The sequence below is a fragment of the Eptatretus burgeri genome, chromosome 18 (genome assembly GCF_056783735.1).
Source record: "Eptatretus burgeri isolate ZD-2024b chromosome 18, Ebu_testis_v1, whole genome shotgun sequence".
NCBI classification, from domain to species: Eukaryota; Metazoa; Chordata; class Myxini; order Myxiniformes; family Myxinidae; genus Eptatretus; species Eptatretus burgeri.
This window is the reverse complement of record NC_140978.1, coordinates 17,745,788-17,761,423: the sequence shown is the minus strand read 5'-3', so window position 1 is coordinate 17,761,423 and position 15,636 is coordinate 17,745,788. Positions and strand designations below refer to the sequence as shown.

At 42.6% G+C, this 15,636-nt stretch overlaps 1 protein-coding gene across 2 annotated transcripts in view; it reads left to right on the top strand.

The window, feature by feature from the left end:
* Positions 1-14,730, top strand: part of LOC147008658 (uncharacterized) — a 140,705-nt gene extending 125,975 nt beyond the window's left edge. For both annotated transcript variants that reach the window (XR_015053153.1, XR_015053152.1), the window contains exons 5-6: positions 13,661-13,727; positions 13,896-14,730. The gene's annotated coding sequence lies outside the window, so the exon portion shown is untranslated. The remainder of the gene's footprint in view (positions 1-13,660; positions 13,728-13,895) is intronic.
* The last annotated feature ends 906 nt before the right edge of the window (positions 14,731-15,636 follow it).

The window sequence follows — 15,636 nt, the reverse complement described above, 5'->3', positions numbered from 1 at the left end:
AGTTTGCAATTTTTCCTTCTTGTCCATCCTGTGTATCCTCCCCTTGCTCCCACGTCCCTTAATTATCCAGTTCTTCCTCTATTTTATCCCTCAACCCTGCTGTTAGTGTTTTCCCTGTTTATTTGTACTGCTCCTTTTGTTCTGCTGGGCGCTAATTTATTGTTTGTTTGAGCACCTCCATGAGCTTCGACTTATCATACAAAATAAAATATAACAAGTCTGAAGACGACGATGGTTCACGAGCGGTATTTGACGATGTAGATTGTTTCAGAAGTCAAGGATGAGACAATGTGATAATGTTTGACCAAGATATAAAAATGACCAACATGATGTGGTACGAGTGACAGGTTATGAGCTGCAAAATGTCGAAAACCCGGTTTCGTTCAACAACTTTCAAAATTTGACCTTTCCATAACCTTTAAAGGTCACAAAACAATGTTGTGTACATTAAAGTAAGGAAACAGGATACGTGCTATAGCTTATTGGAGTTAGTTCGTCAAAGAAGTTCGAAAACCCGGTTCGATTCCCACAACTTTGAAAATTTGACCTTTGTGACCTTTAAAGGTCAATGGTCAAGGATTATAACCTTTGGTGCAAAACTTCCTCTGGAACATTCCAGGAACAATATAACATCATATAGGCTATATGGCATTTCACACTCATCGGATTATCCATACTTTGATGAAATCAGCGTAAAAACAAAGTTGAAGGGGGCGCCACAGGCAAGGTGTTCGAGATAGAACAAAATGGTTTCAAGACTTTAGGTGGGGAATGACCTCCAGATTATGCATAAAAAATATTGCCATCCTCACTCTCAAAGTTTGGGCGGTCGTATGATTTTTATGTCAAAATCGCAATTTTCTAAGTTTGTGACCTTGTGACCTTGACCTTGGGACGAAAATGAAAAATCGAGCTCTGTGGGGCTATGCAGGTGCCATTGGGCTAACCAAATACCGAAACCCCTGCCAGATTCGACAAACCCCCTAGGAGAAGATGCAAATTGAAATCGGCTACCCCCTAAAAACAGAATTCGCAATTTTCTAAGTTCATGACCTTGTGGCCTTGACCTTGTGACAAAAATGAAAAATCTAGCTCTGTGGGGCAATGCAAGTGCCATTGGGCTAACCAAATACCGAAACCCCTGCCAGATTTGATAAACCCCCGAGGAGAAGATGCAAATTGAAATCGGCTACCCCCTAAAAACACATGTTTTTCGCTCGTGGCTCCGCCCATAATGGGCGCACCACACCCATTCTCAGGAAAACACAACCAGATCATGATATAAACCTCCCACCAAAATTTTGTCAGGATAGGATCAAAACCCACTTTGCTATGCTCGGGAGAGACAGACAGACAGACAGACAGACAAGGCGGTTGGCGGACATGGGTAGTCGCCTACCCAATAGAACCTGATATGATGGGCCCTTTCGATGGGGAATGACGTGAGGATTAAGCACAAGAAAATTCATGATTCTCGCTTCAAGGGTTAATGCTGCAGATTGTTTTTTCGTTAAAATACCCCCACATTGAGAGGTTTTTCGGCCGTTGCTAGGCAACGGAGGGGTCCATAGCAACGGTTCTTTCTCACACATAACTAGGACATACCATGAACCTACCATACCAGTTTCATGTATATCTGACTCATAGTCTCTGAGATATAACGAACTTCGTTTTTTTATTGTTTTCGACCAGGGTTCATTCAAAGTCTATCTTCTCCGACAGTTTTCATAGGATTCGGCTGGAAGTTTTTGACAATATGGCTGAATGTACTGCCCACAGTCGCTCGTGGCCCGATTTTTGATTTTCTAAAAAATTTATTTTTTATGATTTTTCAAAAATTTCAAAGTCCCGTTGTTAGGCAACAGTGGTGTCCATAGTAACCGTTCTCATTTGCACACAACTAGGTCATGGTATGAACCTACCAACCAAGTTTCATCGAAATCACCATTGTATTCACTGAAATCCCCATTTTAAATACTGATAATAAGGGTAGAACAAATCTCAAAAAAAACATTTTTGGAATTTTTTTTTTTCGACGAGATCGACTACCCAACAAACATATCGACGGAAAAACTGATAATAAGGGTAGAACAAATTTAAAAATTAAATTTTTTTTTTTTCGACTGGATCGACTACCCAACAGACAGACAGACTGACACACAGACAGGCAGACTGATAGACACACAACAATAACGAATATAGTGGTCACTTATTTTTTTCGTGAAAATATTTTTTCGTGAACCAATAAAAAACATAATAATACATCACAAAATCTGAAAAGAAAGAGAGAGAGTAATTCCTGGGATAATATTGTTGCAGATTTTGAAACCTTCTGCACACAAACAGCCAGAGTCCCTAAGCTTAGTTATTTCGATGTTTAGAGTTTAGATGTGTTTAGAGTTAGAATCCCCCCTTTGTCTAATGGGAATTACATGTGTGCACTACGAATTATTGTATAGTTAGGTTTATTAGATCTTTTAACAACAACTACTACTACATCCACAACGACAACAACACCTGCCTTCGCTTCCTTCCACCATCACCCACCGGCACCATTGCACGCGTGCGTGTCAGCACGTACATGGGCGGAGTCCAGTGTGCTAGGCGGGGTTTCTCTGGACGTTGGTGTGCTGGCTTCGCCCCAAATATGGGCACAAGCGTTTCGTTCTGGCCCACTGATACCCGGCCCAGTAATAATATTTCCTGGTTTTGTGAAATCAAATGTTTCTATATAAACTAAACTAGCACATTCAAAACACACTAATTCACATGGGTTTCAAGTTGAACAGTTAATAACCTTTTTCAAAATATATTGAAGGATTCAATCTTTTATTGGAGACTTTGTTTAAAATGAGTGACTTCAAAATTTAACTTACAAAACATTAATGCCGATTTAAATTGAGGTGATTGTGTGTGTTGTGAGTTTACTGCAGTGCAGTATTCGGACCAATTCATTTATACCAAGTCATTATATTCCGGTTTCATTCCGGTTTGTTTTACATTCCGGTTTGTTCTTGTCAGGTCAGGTTCGATCTGTGACCTGCTACAGGTACCATGTAAACCTGTACTAACCTGTTCCATGGTCGGGTTGTCGGCGACTAAACCGTCTCCCCCACCAGGTTTTCTGGTGAGGAGGGTGTTTGGATATGGACACCCAGCAGGATTAAAAACAAAACCTGTCAAAGGGCGGAGGAGCTCCTTGTGAGCCAACGGCCATCCATATCTAGTGCCCAACTGTGTCTGCGGACGTCCTCCTGCAGTTGGGTTACTTCTTATTAGGAGGTTGGTGGCAGGATTTGCACTCCAGCCACCGTAAAACGCTTCATTCCGCAAAACGCAAAAACGCAAAAAAATCTGAAAACCCACTCCGTGGGAGTACCTCCTCTGCAGCTTCCCTTCGCAGGGCAGCTCACCGGATGATGGGATTGGGGCAAAGCCTTTGGGACCCCCAATCTTTGATAGGAGGGAAACCACGGGGTAACATCCCTGGGTCAGATTGCGGGAGAGTGTGTCGGAGTGGTGCTGAGGTGTCGTCCACCAGACGGCGGTCTCCTTGGGTTAACCTGAGGCGGTCCCTTCGGGTGGGTGCCTGCAATGTCCTGTCCCTAAGAGAGGATGATCACCTGTCTCTGTTATCATCTGAGCTCAAGCGTTTGGACATCGGGATTGCAGCTCTCTCTGAGGTTCGGAGACCGGATTGCGGCGAGATAATGGTGGGTGGTTACACCTACTATTGGTCTGGTCGCTCTGATGGTTACCATACCCAAGGAGTTGCTGTAGCTGTGTCCAATAAGCTGACCCCAATGATAATTGAGGTAACACCGGTCAACGAGCGTATTATGAGATTAAGGATTCGTCACTCCTTAGGTGTCATTTCCCTGGTCTCTATTTATGCTCCGACTGAGGCGAGTGATCTTACCGTGAAGGATGCATTCTACGCCACACTCGAGTCTGTGGTTGATCAGTGCCCCAGACGAGATACACTTCTAGTCTTGGGGGATTTCAATGCATCGACTGGAACTGATAGGGATGGTTATGAGGTGTGTGTTGGTCCCCATGGGTCAGGAACTATGAACCAGAATAGCACTAAGTTCCTTGACTTTGCAAGAAGTCATGGACTTAGGGTGGCTGGTTCATGGTTTCAGCGCCCGCAAGCTCATCGCTGGACTTGGTATTCCAACGCTGGCGGTGTGGCAAAGGAGATTGACCATGTCCTCATTGACGGTCGTTGGAGGATGATCCAGAACTGCAGGGTCTACCGGAGTGCTCAGTTCCTCAATACTGACCACAGGCTTGTTGTAGCAACTCTAAAGCTGCACCTTAAATCCTGGAGAATGGTACCATCCCAGCCTAGGCTGGATGTTGCCAAGCTCAGGGATGAGAGAGTAGCTGAGGAGTTTGCGAACAGGCTGAGTGGACACTTGGGGGGTCTGGGTGCTTTGGGTTTGCCTGAAGAGTTGTGGAGCACCTTCAAGACCACCGTCCTTGATGTTGCCGGTGGATGCCTTGGAGTTCACCGCAGGGCAAAGAAGAATTTTGTCTCTCAAGGGACACTGGATACCATTGACCAGAGTCGCAGGGCCAGGCTGAATGGCAGCGCTGACCTGTTCAGGCAGCTGAGCCGTAAAACTGTACGTGCACTGAGGGTGGACAAGGAGGCCTATGTGCGAGGAATCTGTGAGGGGTAGAGCATGACCTGTGGACAGGTGATTCTCGTGCCGCTTACAGGGGAATTCGCGCATTACGTTCATCCAAGCCCATCCCTCGGAGCACTGCAGTTCGAGGAGAGAGTGGTGGTGGCTCTTGACAGAGGAGTCTGAAGTGAAGGCCCGCTGGGCCGGTTACTTTGAGCGGTTGTGGCTCAGGCTGATCCCCCAGCTGTCGAGTTGGACGTCAAGGGTGTTACAATCCCTGTTGCTGACCCTCGAATCAACTGTGGTCCACCATCGCTTGTGGAAACACGGGCTGCGGTGAACCAGTTGAAACGGGGCAAAGCTCCAGGGATCTGTGGCATCCATGCTGAACTTCTCAAGGCTGGTGGAAATGCTGCACTCGCGTCGTTGCATGCAGTTTTGTGCTCTGCCTGGAACACAGGCATCATCCCAACTGACTGGAAGAGGGGCCTTGTTGTCCCTCTCTGGAAGGGGAAGGGTGATCGCCAAGACTGCAACAACTACCGAGGGGTGACGCTGCTCTCAGTGCCGGGCAAGGTCTTTGCTCGGATAATTCTTGATAGGGTTCGCCACCATCTGCTTGAGCACCAGCGTCCAGAGCAGTCAGGCTTTACACCAAAGAGGTCAACGATTGACCGTATCCTTGCTCTTCGTGTCCTCACTGAACGCAGACGAGAGTTTCGGCAGGGCTGCTTGCAGCCTATGTTGATCTCTGTAAAGCGTTCGATTCAGTGAATCGGGATGTCCTCTGGAGGATTCTTGGTCTTCGTGGGGTGCCACCGAAACTGATCGATCTGATGTCTGAACTCTACTCTGGTACTGAGAGTGCTGTGAAGTGTGGTGGTACCGCCTCTGACTTATTTCCAGTTGTTACTGGAGTTCGTCAGGGATGTGTACTTGCCCCCACACTTTTCAGCACTTGTATGGACTGGATTTTGGGAGGATGTCGGAGAGATCAAGTTGCGGTGCATCGTTTGGCAATGTCAAGATCTCGGACCTTGATTTTGCAGATGATGCAGTCATCTTTGCGGAGACTTTAGACATCCTCTTGGGGGCCCTCGAGGTGCTGAATGAGGAGTCGGAGCCGTTGGGATTACGGATTTCTTGGGTCAAAACAAAGATCCAGGCTTTCGGTGACATCTTGGATGCTGCTGTCCTGTCTGTGTCTGTTTGTGGTGAGGATGTTGAGGTCGTGGATAGATTCACTTTACCTTGGCAGTGATATTCATGTCTCCGCAGGTTGTGAGCCGGAGGTCAATAGACGTCTGGGTCGGGCCTGGGGAGTCATGGATTCACTGGATCATGGGGTGTGGCGCTGCCGGTACCTGTGCGGGAGGACGAAAGTCCGAGTCTTCAGGTCCTTGGTACTTCCAGTCTTGCTCTATGGGTGCGAGACTTGGACTTTGACCAAGGATCTGAGACGGAGACTTAATTCCTTTGGTACCAGGTCTCTTCGGAGAATCCTTGGCTATCGCTGGTCGGATTTTGTGTCCAACGAGCGGTTGCTGAGAGAGACTCGGATGAGATTTGTTACCTGCATAGTCCGTGAGCGTCAGCTGCGGCTGTATGGACATGTGGCTCGTTTTCCTGACGCTGATCCTGCTCACCAGATTCTCTCAGCGAGGGAGTCTCATGAGTGGAGGAGGCCAGTGGGCCGACCACGTGCCTCATGGTTGCAGCAGGTTGACCATCATCTCAAGGAGATGGGGATGGGCCTGGCATCTGCCTGGGGGATGGCCAGACGGAGGCCCCCGGAGTACCGGCGGAAAGTGGACGCAGCGACGCGCTGTTCTGGCACATGCTCCCATACCTGACCTAAAAGGCACGACCTCAATTCCGGTTTGTTCGGTGGAGCTGACTCTACTGCTCCCTCTCGCGGTCGTGCTCGCCACTGATACCCGGCCCAGTAATAATATTTCCTGGTTTTGTGAAATCAAATGTTTCGATATAAACTAAACTAGCACATTCAAAACACACTAATTCACATGGGTTTCAAGTTGAACAGTTAATAACCTTTTTCAAAATATATTGAAGGATTCAATCTTTTATTGGAGACTTTGTTTAAAATGAGTGACTTCAAAATTTAACTTACAAAACATTAATGCCGATTTAAATTGAGGTGATTGTGTGTGTTGTGAGTTTACTGCAGTGCAGTATTCGGACCAATTCATTTATACCAAGTCATTATAATTACACCACATGGTGCTTTGTTTCATGCATCGACTATTTCATTGTTGCAAATATTGCTGTAGCAAGCAGTTAGACCACAGAACACTTTAAACTACTACTACGAGTTGCCACATATTTTCGCTGCTCCTCGAGTTGCTTTGACTGTTCATCATTATATTCATCCTACTCCGGTTCTATTAGTATTTTTGCTTTGTTTTGGTGATCTGAACTGAGTTGGTTCATTTGTTTATTTTATTTTAATGTTTTAGTTGTTTAATTTGATCTTTTGTTCTGAGGCCGAGCTGCACGGTGCGGACGTGCCCACGTCGGGCTAGTTTGCCATGCCCGACTTGTGGTGTAATTGATAAAATATTGTTTTGAATTCCTTTTGTTTTTTTTGCTTAATTTCCATTTACCATGCTAAATAGCACAAGATTGTGAATGAGCTGAGTATTGTTTGCTTCGAACGAGTTTTTTTAAAAATCGTGTTTTTCAATGTTTGGTTTGGCTTCTTAAAAACGTGTTTTTTTTCAACGTTTGTTTTCTTTCAGGTTAAGTACACTTTCCTTTATTACATTAGCAAAACTTCATGAACAGTTTTGTTTGTAAAATATATATTTAGGTTCTATAAACATGCCTGTGAATCGTAAAAGGGCTGGAGTTGCTGCAAGCAGTTCTGGCCAAGCAAGTGTGAGCAGCTCTGCACATCCATTTCAGGTGTTGACAAGGAAGCATGGAGTGAAATGTGAGATGGGGCAAGCCATCCAAATGGAAGCATATGTAAAGGCAATGGCTAATGATGGTCCATCAACAATAGTTGCAGCCTCGAAAATGTATGGAAGGGCCGTGTTCTTCCTTAAATCCGAAGCTGATTCTTCATAAAAGTTGAACCGCTCTCGAGTCTTGGTAGATGGATCACCTTGTCAAACATACCTCCTTTCATGGCCGATAATGTAAATGTGCCTTTCCTGGAGTGATTGGGAATGCTAAGACCACCTATCAGGCCAGTGTCTCTCAGTTATTATGAGCCTGCTCTACGTCATATCCTGTCTTTCAAAAGACAGGTCTGAATCGAGTTGAGAAATGACACGGAATGTGAAGGATCCTTTGTTATTCCTTTTGAAGTGAAGAGGTACAATATATTTTATATGACGAATGAGCCTTGTTGTTTAGTATGTAAGGCAAATAATCACATGAGAGCAGACTGCCGCACTATCTTAAAAGAAGTGTCTACTCCTTGGTACCCTGGCAAGCCGAAGGAAAAGACAAGTGTCATTCCAGAAGCTTCTGTATTGTCTTCTCATCCCTGGCCCTTCTTACGCTGAAGATCAATGGTAGATAGTGAGGGTAGGGAAGGGGAAGAGAGCACAGAAGAGAAAATCAGAACCAGAAGATAAAGGGACTGCTGATCACACTGACGTTGAAGATGCAGCTGACAAGGACTTGAAGCAATCTGCAAAGTCGAGTGTTTTGGAGGAGACAGAAATTGTGACCAAACTGGTGCAAATGGAAGATGAGGAAGATGCTGTTCCTCAAGTTACAAATCATGGGAAGTCTCTGTTGGCAGATGCACCCAAAGACCTGTTGAGTGAACAGAAAGATAGATTACACTGAACAACAAATTTCAAAATTTTTTTTTTACTGGAGATGTGTAAAGTGATTAAGACTAATTTGGGTACGCTGATTTCAAAAATCATAACCGTTTTGCTGTATCACGTCAGGATTTTCAGGAACAGAAATATTCCCATTGCCTAGAAGTCAGGATTTCAATGAAATTTACATATGTCTTTAACATGTCTATTTCGTACAATTGTTGTTAACTTGTGTTATATTTCTTTCTTTCAGATAAAGATGAGTAGGCGTTCCTGTACCAATCATCCTGACAACTTCTGTTATGTCTGTGGTCGGTATACCAAAAAAGATCAACAGCGAAGTATATCTACAGCAGTGAAAATGAAGGCCGCCTACTTTCACTACTTCGGGTGTAAGGTGGGGGACCAAGAACAGAGCTGGGCACCACACATCTGCTGCACAAGCTGTCACACAACCTTGACTCAGTGGTTGGTGGGCAAGCGCGCGAGCATGCCATTTGCGGTGCCCATGATATGGCGTGAGCCGCAGAATCATCATGATGATTGTTATTTCTGCTGCACAAGCATCGCCGGCTTCAACAAGAAGAATAAAGGTCACATCAAGTACGCTGACTGCGTCTCTGCTCGTAAACCTGTGCCTCATGATGACGAGAACCCCGTTCCAACACCTCCAGCTGATCAGAACATAGCTGTAAGCAGTGGTGAAGAGGATGGTGATGATGAACCTTTTGAACCCGACACTCACGAATCACACCTTCTGAACCAGGGAGACTTAAATGATCTTGTAAGAGATCTCTCGCTGTCAAAGGCGAAGGCAGAGCTGCTTGGATCAAGGCTGCAGCAGTGGAATCTACTTGAACCTAACAACAAGATATCCTTGTTCAGAGCACGTCACAGAGACATGGCTGAGTTCTTTGAGATGGAAAGACACGATGACATTCTGCAGTGACATCAACGGTCTGTTGAAAGAACTTGGGTGTGATCACGATCCTGCAGACTGGCGCCTCTTCATCGACTCGGGGAAGAACAGCTTGAAGGCTGTTTTGCTCCACAATGGCAACGAGAAACCATCAGTCCCACTGGCTCACGCGTTCGGCATGACAGAGACCTATGAGACTATGCGGCAGCTGCTTGATTCCATCAAGTACAATGACTTCAACTGGCACATCTGCGGAGACTTGAAAGTGGTGGCACTGTTGTTAGGGCTGCAGTCAGGCTACACGAAATATATGTGCTTCCTTTGTCTCTGGGATAGCAGAGACGACAAGAATCACTGGACGAAGAAAGATTGGGAAGAGCGAAAAGAGCATGTACCTGGTCGACACAACGTGAAGCATGTCGCCCTTGTCGACCCAGCCAAGGTTTTCCTTCCACCACTCCACATAAAGCTCGGCTTGATGAAAAGTTTTGTATGGGCAATGGATCTGAATGGGCGTGGGTTTTTATACCTCAAGGAAAAGTTTGGCAACACCTTGTCGGAGGCCAAGATCAAGGCTGGTGTCTTTGTTGGACCGCAAATCCGACAGATTATGAAGGACGAAACATTTCCGACAACTCTAAACCCCAAAGAGCTGGCAGCGTGGAGGAGCTTCAAAGCTGTGACGGACAACTTCTTGGGGAACGAGCACGCGGACAACTATGAAGAAATAGTGCAGCAGCTGCTGGAGTCCTTCAGGAAACTTGGCTCCAGGATGTCCCTGAAAATCCATTTCCTACACCAGCACCTGAACTTCTTCCCTGACAACTTGGGAGCAGTCTCGGACGAGCACGGCGAGCGATTCCACCAAGAGATTTCACTCATGGAGACGCGTTACCAAGGGCGGCACAACCCAAACATGATGGGCGATTTCTGCTGGTTCCTGCATCGTGAAACTGACACAGAGCAGCACAAACGCAAAGCCAAATGCCTAAAGCATTTTTAATTACATTCTAGTGGAGTTTTTCTGTAATTTCTATAATTTTGAAGCATTCATGATGAAATAAATGAATAAATGAATTTTTGTAAATTTCATTGAAATCCTGACTTCTAGGCAATGGGAATATTTCTGTTACTGAAAATCCTGACGTGATACAGCAAAACGGTTATGATTTTTGAAATCAGCGTACCCAAATTAGTCTAAATCACTTTACACATCTCCAGTAAAAAATTTTTGTTGTTCAGTGTTATCTATGAACAAACCTGGCATGGTAATGAAGAATGACTCTGTGGCATCTCCTGACCTGTCAGAGTCAAATGAGACTGAGATGTCTGTCACTAACACAGTACATCCAGACAAACCAACAACTGAAATGAGGATTCATAATAACTCGATGATTAATGCATCCATGACAGCAGTTCTGCATGAAAGGATCACCACTGAAGCTTCAAAAGTTACTGCAGAACCCCTTCTTGTCATGACAGACAGGCAGAAGGTACCGGTCTTACAAGCGACTGAGGCATTACCTGCACTGACTGAGGTCTTGAGTGCTGCCACTATGTCCACAGAAGATGCAGATAGTGAACTCAAGCACAAGTCTACCAGATCATCTCAAACGGATGATCTCCCTGTCCCTACCATCGAAGCATCTTCAATCCCTATAGCTTTGCAAACCAAGTAGTGAAGCAAGGACTGATTTGTTAATACCAATGGGGTGTTCATCTGTGTCACCAGGAGAAAGTGCAAAATCAGTTTTAAGTGATGACAAGGTAAAAGCTTTGTCATACAGTGCAGATGCGCCAAAGAAGAGAGACCATGAGCTCCCAGACAGCGAAGATGAGGAGAGCATCGGTGACTGAGAAGGGGATTCTATTATCATTAATGGGCATCAAATCGGAACTGCCCTCAGGGCATCATTCGTGTATTCCTGCCCATGATATATTAAAGTTCCTTGAGCAAAGTTTGCACAGTCGGAAGAAAGTTGAATCTGCCTTAAAATGGTGGAAAGACTATAAATTACTCATGCATTTCCTGTATGAATTGAGATGAGAAGAACATAAAAGCAAGACTTCAGGCTTGGCTGAACAAGTCAGAGTCAGGAAGTTTATTTCAAAGCTGTTGATTTCAAAAGTGAATATTGCGACTGAATCGCAATATTCACTCAGTAACACTCACTCATATTTATCCTTTTCAAACTGGAAACACATTACTTCGTCAAACACTTCCCTTTTGACAATACTCCCCTGCGGGGCTAGGGCTTCACCTTCCTTTCCTATGATCATTTCTTTAACCAAATTGAGGAGTCAAATAGAGATCCCATAAATATTTGTTTACATTTTATTTTCGGGAATAACTTAATTGTCTTATAACACTCATCAACATCAAGTATTATCTTAACTTGGTTCTTGGTTATTTATCTTTGTTGAGCAGATAAATGACATACCTCTCTTAATACTCTTGGCTGAGCATGTCATTTTGGGCTAATGAAAGCCTCCAAAATGTGGAAATTTTCCCAGACAGACTTAACGCATTGTTCTTTTTCCTCTTTTTCAATCACACCCAGTATTTTCCCAAAATACTGTTAGACTGTTTCACTTCATCAAAATACTTTTTGCATTGTAAAAAGCAGTGAGATGAACGAGAATTTGTTTTTTTACCATCTTTCCTCTGATGAAGAATATAACGACCCATCACAACATTGGTAAGTTTCATACACGATGAAACAGTTAATGAAAGCCTTGTATATGATTAATTATATCACTAATTATTTATTTTCCATTTTATTACAGCATTGTTTCACACACTATTAAACTGTTCATGAAAGCCTTGTATATGATTAATTCCTCAAAAGTGTGTGTGTGTGTGTGTGTGTGTGTGTGTGTGTGTGTGTGTGTGTGTGTGTGTGTTTGTGTGCGTGCGTGTGTGTATGTGGGTGTGTTTGTGTCTGTGTGTGTATTGATAAGTCTGGCTTCCATATTGGAACTATGGTGCAGTAACTGGTCTTCATTTTGATTGTATATGATTAATTATATAACGAATTATTTATTTTCCTGTTTATTGCAGCATTTCAAACTCACTCATTGAGGAGGTGGCTTGTTATGCTAATGATCTCCACAAGGAATGGAAAGCTCTGATTGTGGTCCTGACACAATTTCAGTTAGTTCATCAAGACTTTCACAACGACCTAAATGTATGGATTAACTAGAACGGGCACTCAGTAGAGCGCATACCTTTGCCAATGCTACATTTTGCGCCCCCCCCCCCCAGAAACCGTTGATTGTGAGGGTATTTAATCCCATACCATATCTGCCATCTCATGTGTGTTATGATGGCTTAAACACATTAAATTTCCTGCTGTTTGACACAGATTCACGTACATTGTACAATTTCTGTATGAACTCCCTGACCTTTTTGGGTGTCGGTGTCAAGTCAATCTGATGACAACTGGTCACATTATAAGAAATTATTTTCTGGCATTTTAGGGGCATTTAGCACACACAAGTTTCTGTTTTTCTAAATAAGTTATTTATTGTGAACAAACAAACATTCATTGTACAAAAATTACGATTTTGACATTTTCATGACCTCGACCTTGACCTTTGTACTCTTAATTTTGTAATTTATATTAGAGTGTGGGGAACAGAACAGTCAACATTTTGGTGTTGGTTTCATGCAAATCGGATAAGAATTGACCATGTTATGACTAAAACCGCACATTTTGCAATGTAGTGACCCCCCTGACCTTTGACTCCCAACCGCTAATAACGGTTATTATGTCATTGAGTCATGTCACATATCATAAGATGGGGCATTGAATTCTGAACATTTTGGCATTAGTTGCATGCAAATTGGATACAAATTGACCGCGCTATGGTAAAAAGACGATTTTGACCTTTTCATGACCTTGACCTTGACCTTTGACCCGATCGCTCCCAAAATCTAATCAAATGGTCCTCGGATAATAACCAATCATCCCACCAAATTTTCTGCGATTCAGTTCAATACTTTTGGAGTTATGCGAATAACAAACAAACAAACAAACAAACAAACAAACACACATATTCACAAATAAATAAATAAATAAATAAATACACAGCGATCAAAACATAACCTTTGCAACAAAGTTTGTGAAGGTAATAACCTACCTCCGAGATGGACATCACAGATTTTAACCAATTTTTCAACGTTTTTTTTAAGATTTCCGTGAAAGGTAGTATGCATAACAAAATATGATGATGTTAATTGAGACTGCCTGTTTACTGAAACACACTTTTTATTCTCTTGAACTCTGTGTTTGCTGCATTTACAGTGTCAATCATGAAGAAAGTGCAGATATGTTGCCTCTTGTTCCAAACTGTCATCAGAGACTACGACAGGTAATTAATTATTCAATTCCCGAACTGAAACTAATATAATAGAGTTATGATTTATTTATTTATTGATAATACAGGTATTCCAGGTATACAGGTATTTTTAATTCCAGAACCTTCTTAGGTATTCACATGTGTGTAATATAATATTGATGCCTTTGTGTGTTTTAACAGGAAATAAACATTCAGGTGATTCAAGACCCATAACTCTCATTCAAACAAACATTCGAAAATAAAATCTGTTTTAGATATTTTTACGTGTAATATATTGTATGTTTTAAGTATTAATTATATCCATTTGGTTTATAGTTATTTAATTTTAAATTACAAGAAGAGAATAAAGGGAAAAGAAAGGGGAAGTGTGCCATCACCAGTGACCCACCCCCTCCCCCATCGCACCCTCTGCCCCTCCCCATGCATGTGTGGGGAAGGGTGGAGGGTGGAATGGGGAAGGAGATGGGACAAGAGTGGGGGCACACAAGGGGAGGGGATAATGGGGTATATAGGTGTGGCTTGTGTGGACGTGGCTTGCATGGGTGTAGCTTGTGTGGGTGGAGACAAAGAAGGGGTTGAATTTTTAATTAAATAAATGCATTGTGTGTGGGGAACCAATAAACTAATCATTGTATGAGGGAGTATGGATGTAGATATGGTGTGTGGATGTGAATTGTGAGGGTGGAGTAAATATATTTTTTATCATCTTTGTCTTTTGTCATTCTTGGGAATAAAAGTGAACCCAAGATTTCTTCTCCCTTTAAGTAATATAATTTGTAAGTCCAAGGAACTGTATCTATTACAACAATTTAAAAAATGTTCATTTGTCCATTGCTTAGTATAACCTTTTTTAAAGTTTGATTTCCAACGATTATATTCTTACAACATCACCAATCTTAAATTTTGGATTTCTCAGATTAATCTCCCTTTCATAATCCAATTTTGTAAATGTCTCATGATTTTGATTTTGTTGAGGAATGAACTGTGTTGTTGTAATTACCTACAATGTCCTGAATTAAAGATACACATTGTTGAGAACCGAGTTGAGTGATTTTTCTTAAAATACAGTTTCTCTTTGAAAGTGCAATAAAAATGCTCAATAACAACCACCTTTCCTTCATTAAAGGTGCTCTATAATGTAGTACGGTTATTCTTTCAGAAAATTCATAAATATTTGGTTGTAAAACTCGGTTCCCTCATCACTCCACTATTTATTTGGTTTTCTCTTGCTTTTATTAAATATCTTTTGGAAGGCTAACATAAGAGTATTACCTCTTTTGTTTTTCAAAGGAACAACCTATGTATATCTACTCCTCAAATCAATAACAGTTAAAGCATACTTGCTCCCCTTATCATTCTTGAGTCCAATCAAGTCAGTGGAGCAGATTGAATCAACTTCTTTGGAATAAACCTTCCTTCTTTTAAACTTTGTGGTTATTGGTTTATGGAATTCATTGGCTAATTGTTCTTCAATGTTCATGACATCATCCGAGTTTAATAGTATTTTGAGAACCAAGACCAAGTCTCAGTTTAGCACTTATCATCTTCTTCACGATGAACATATGAACTTTTTCTCTCAAGGTTGGATTTTACATCAAAGACAAATTGTACATTTCTCGAACTGCTTTGTGTTTTTCTTTTAACATCATGCTATTTCCATAATTAATATCATGCTTCATACACACTTCATCAACCATATTTAGAGGTTTAGACCAAGGTTTAGGATTGTTCGCCTCATCTCATATTTTGTCCAAGTTTGTTCCCTGACCACAGAGCGAATACCCTGGTAGATATAATTCCCCTGGTATTCCAGTTGTAATAAATTTACTCCCTGCTAAAAACTTTTGAATATCTCCCCGACATTTTTATTTGGAGAAGAAATTACTCTTTTTAAAGCCACACACCAAACTTATCCATTTTT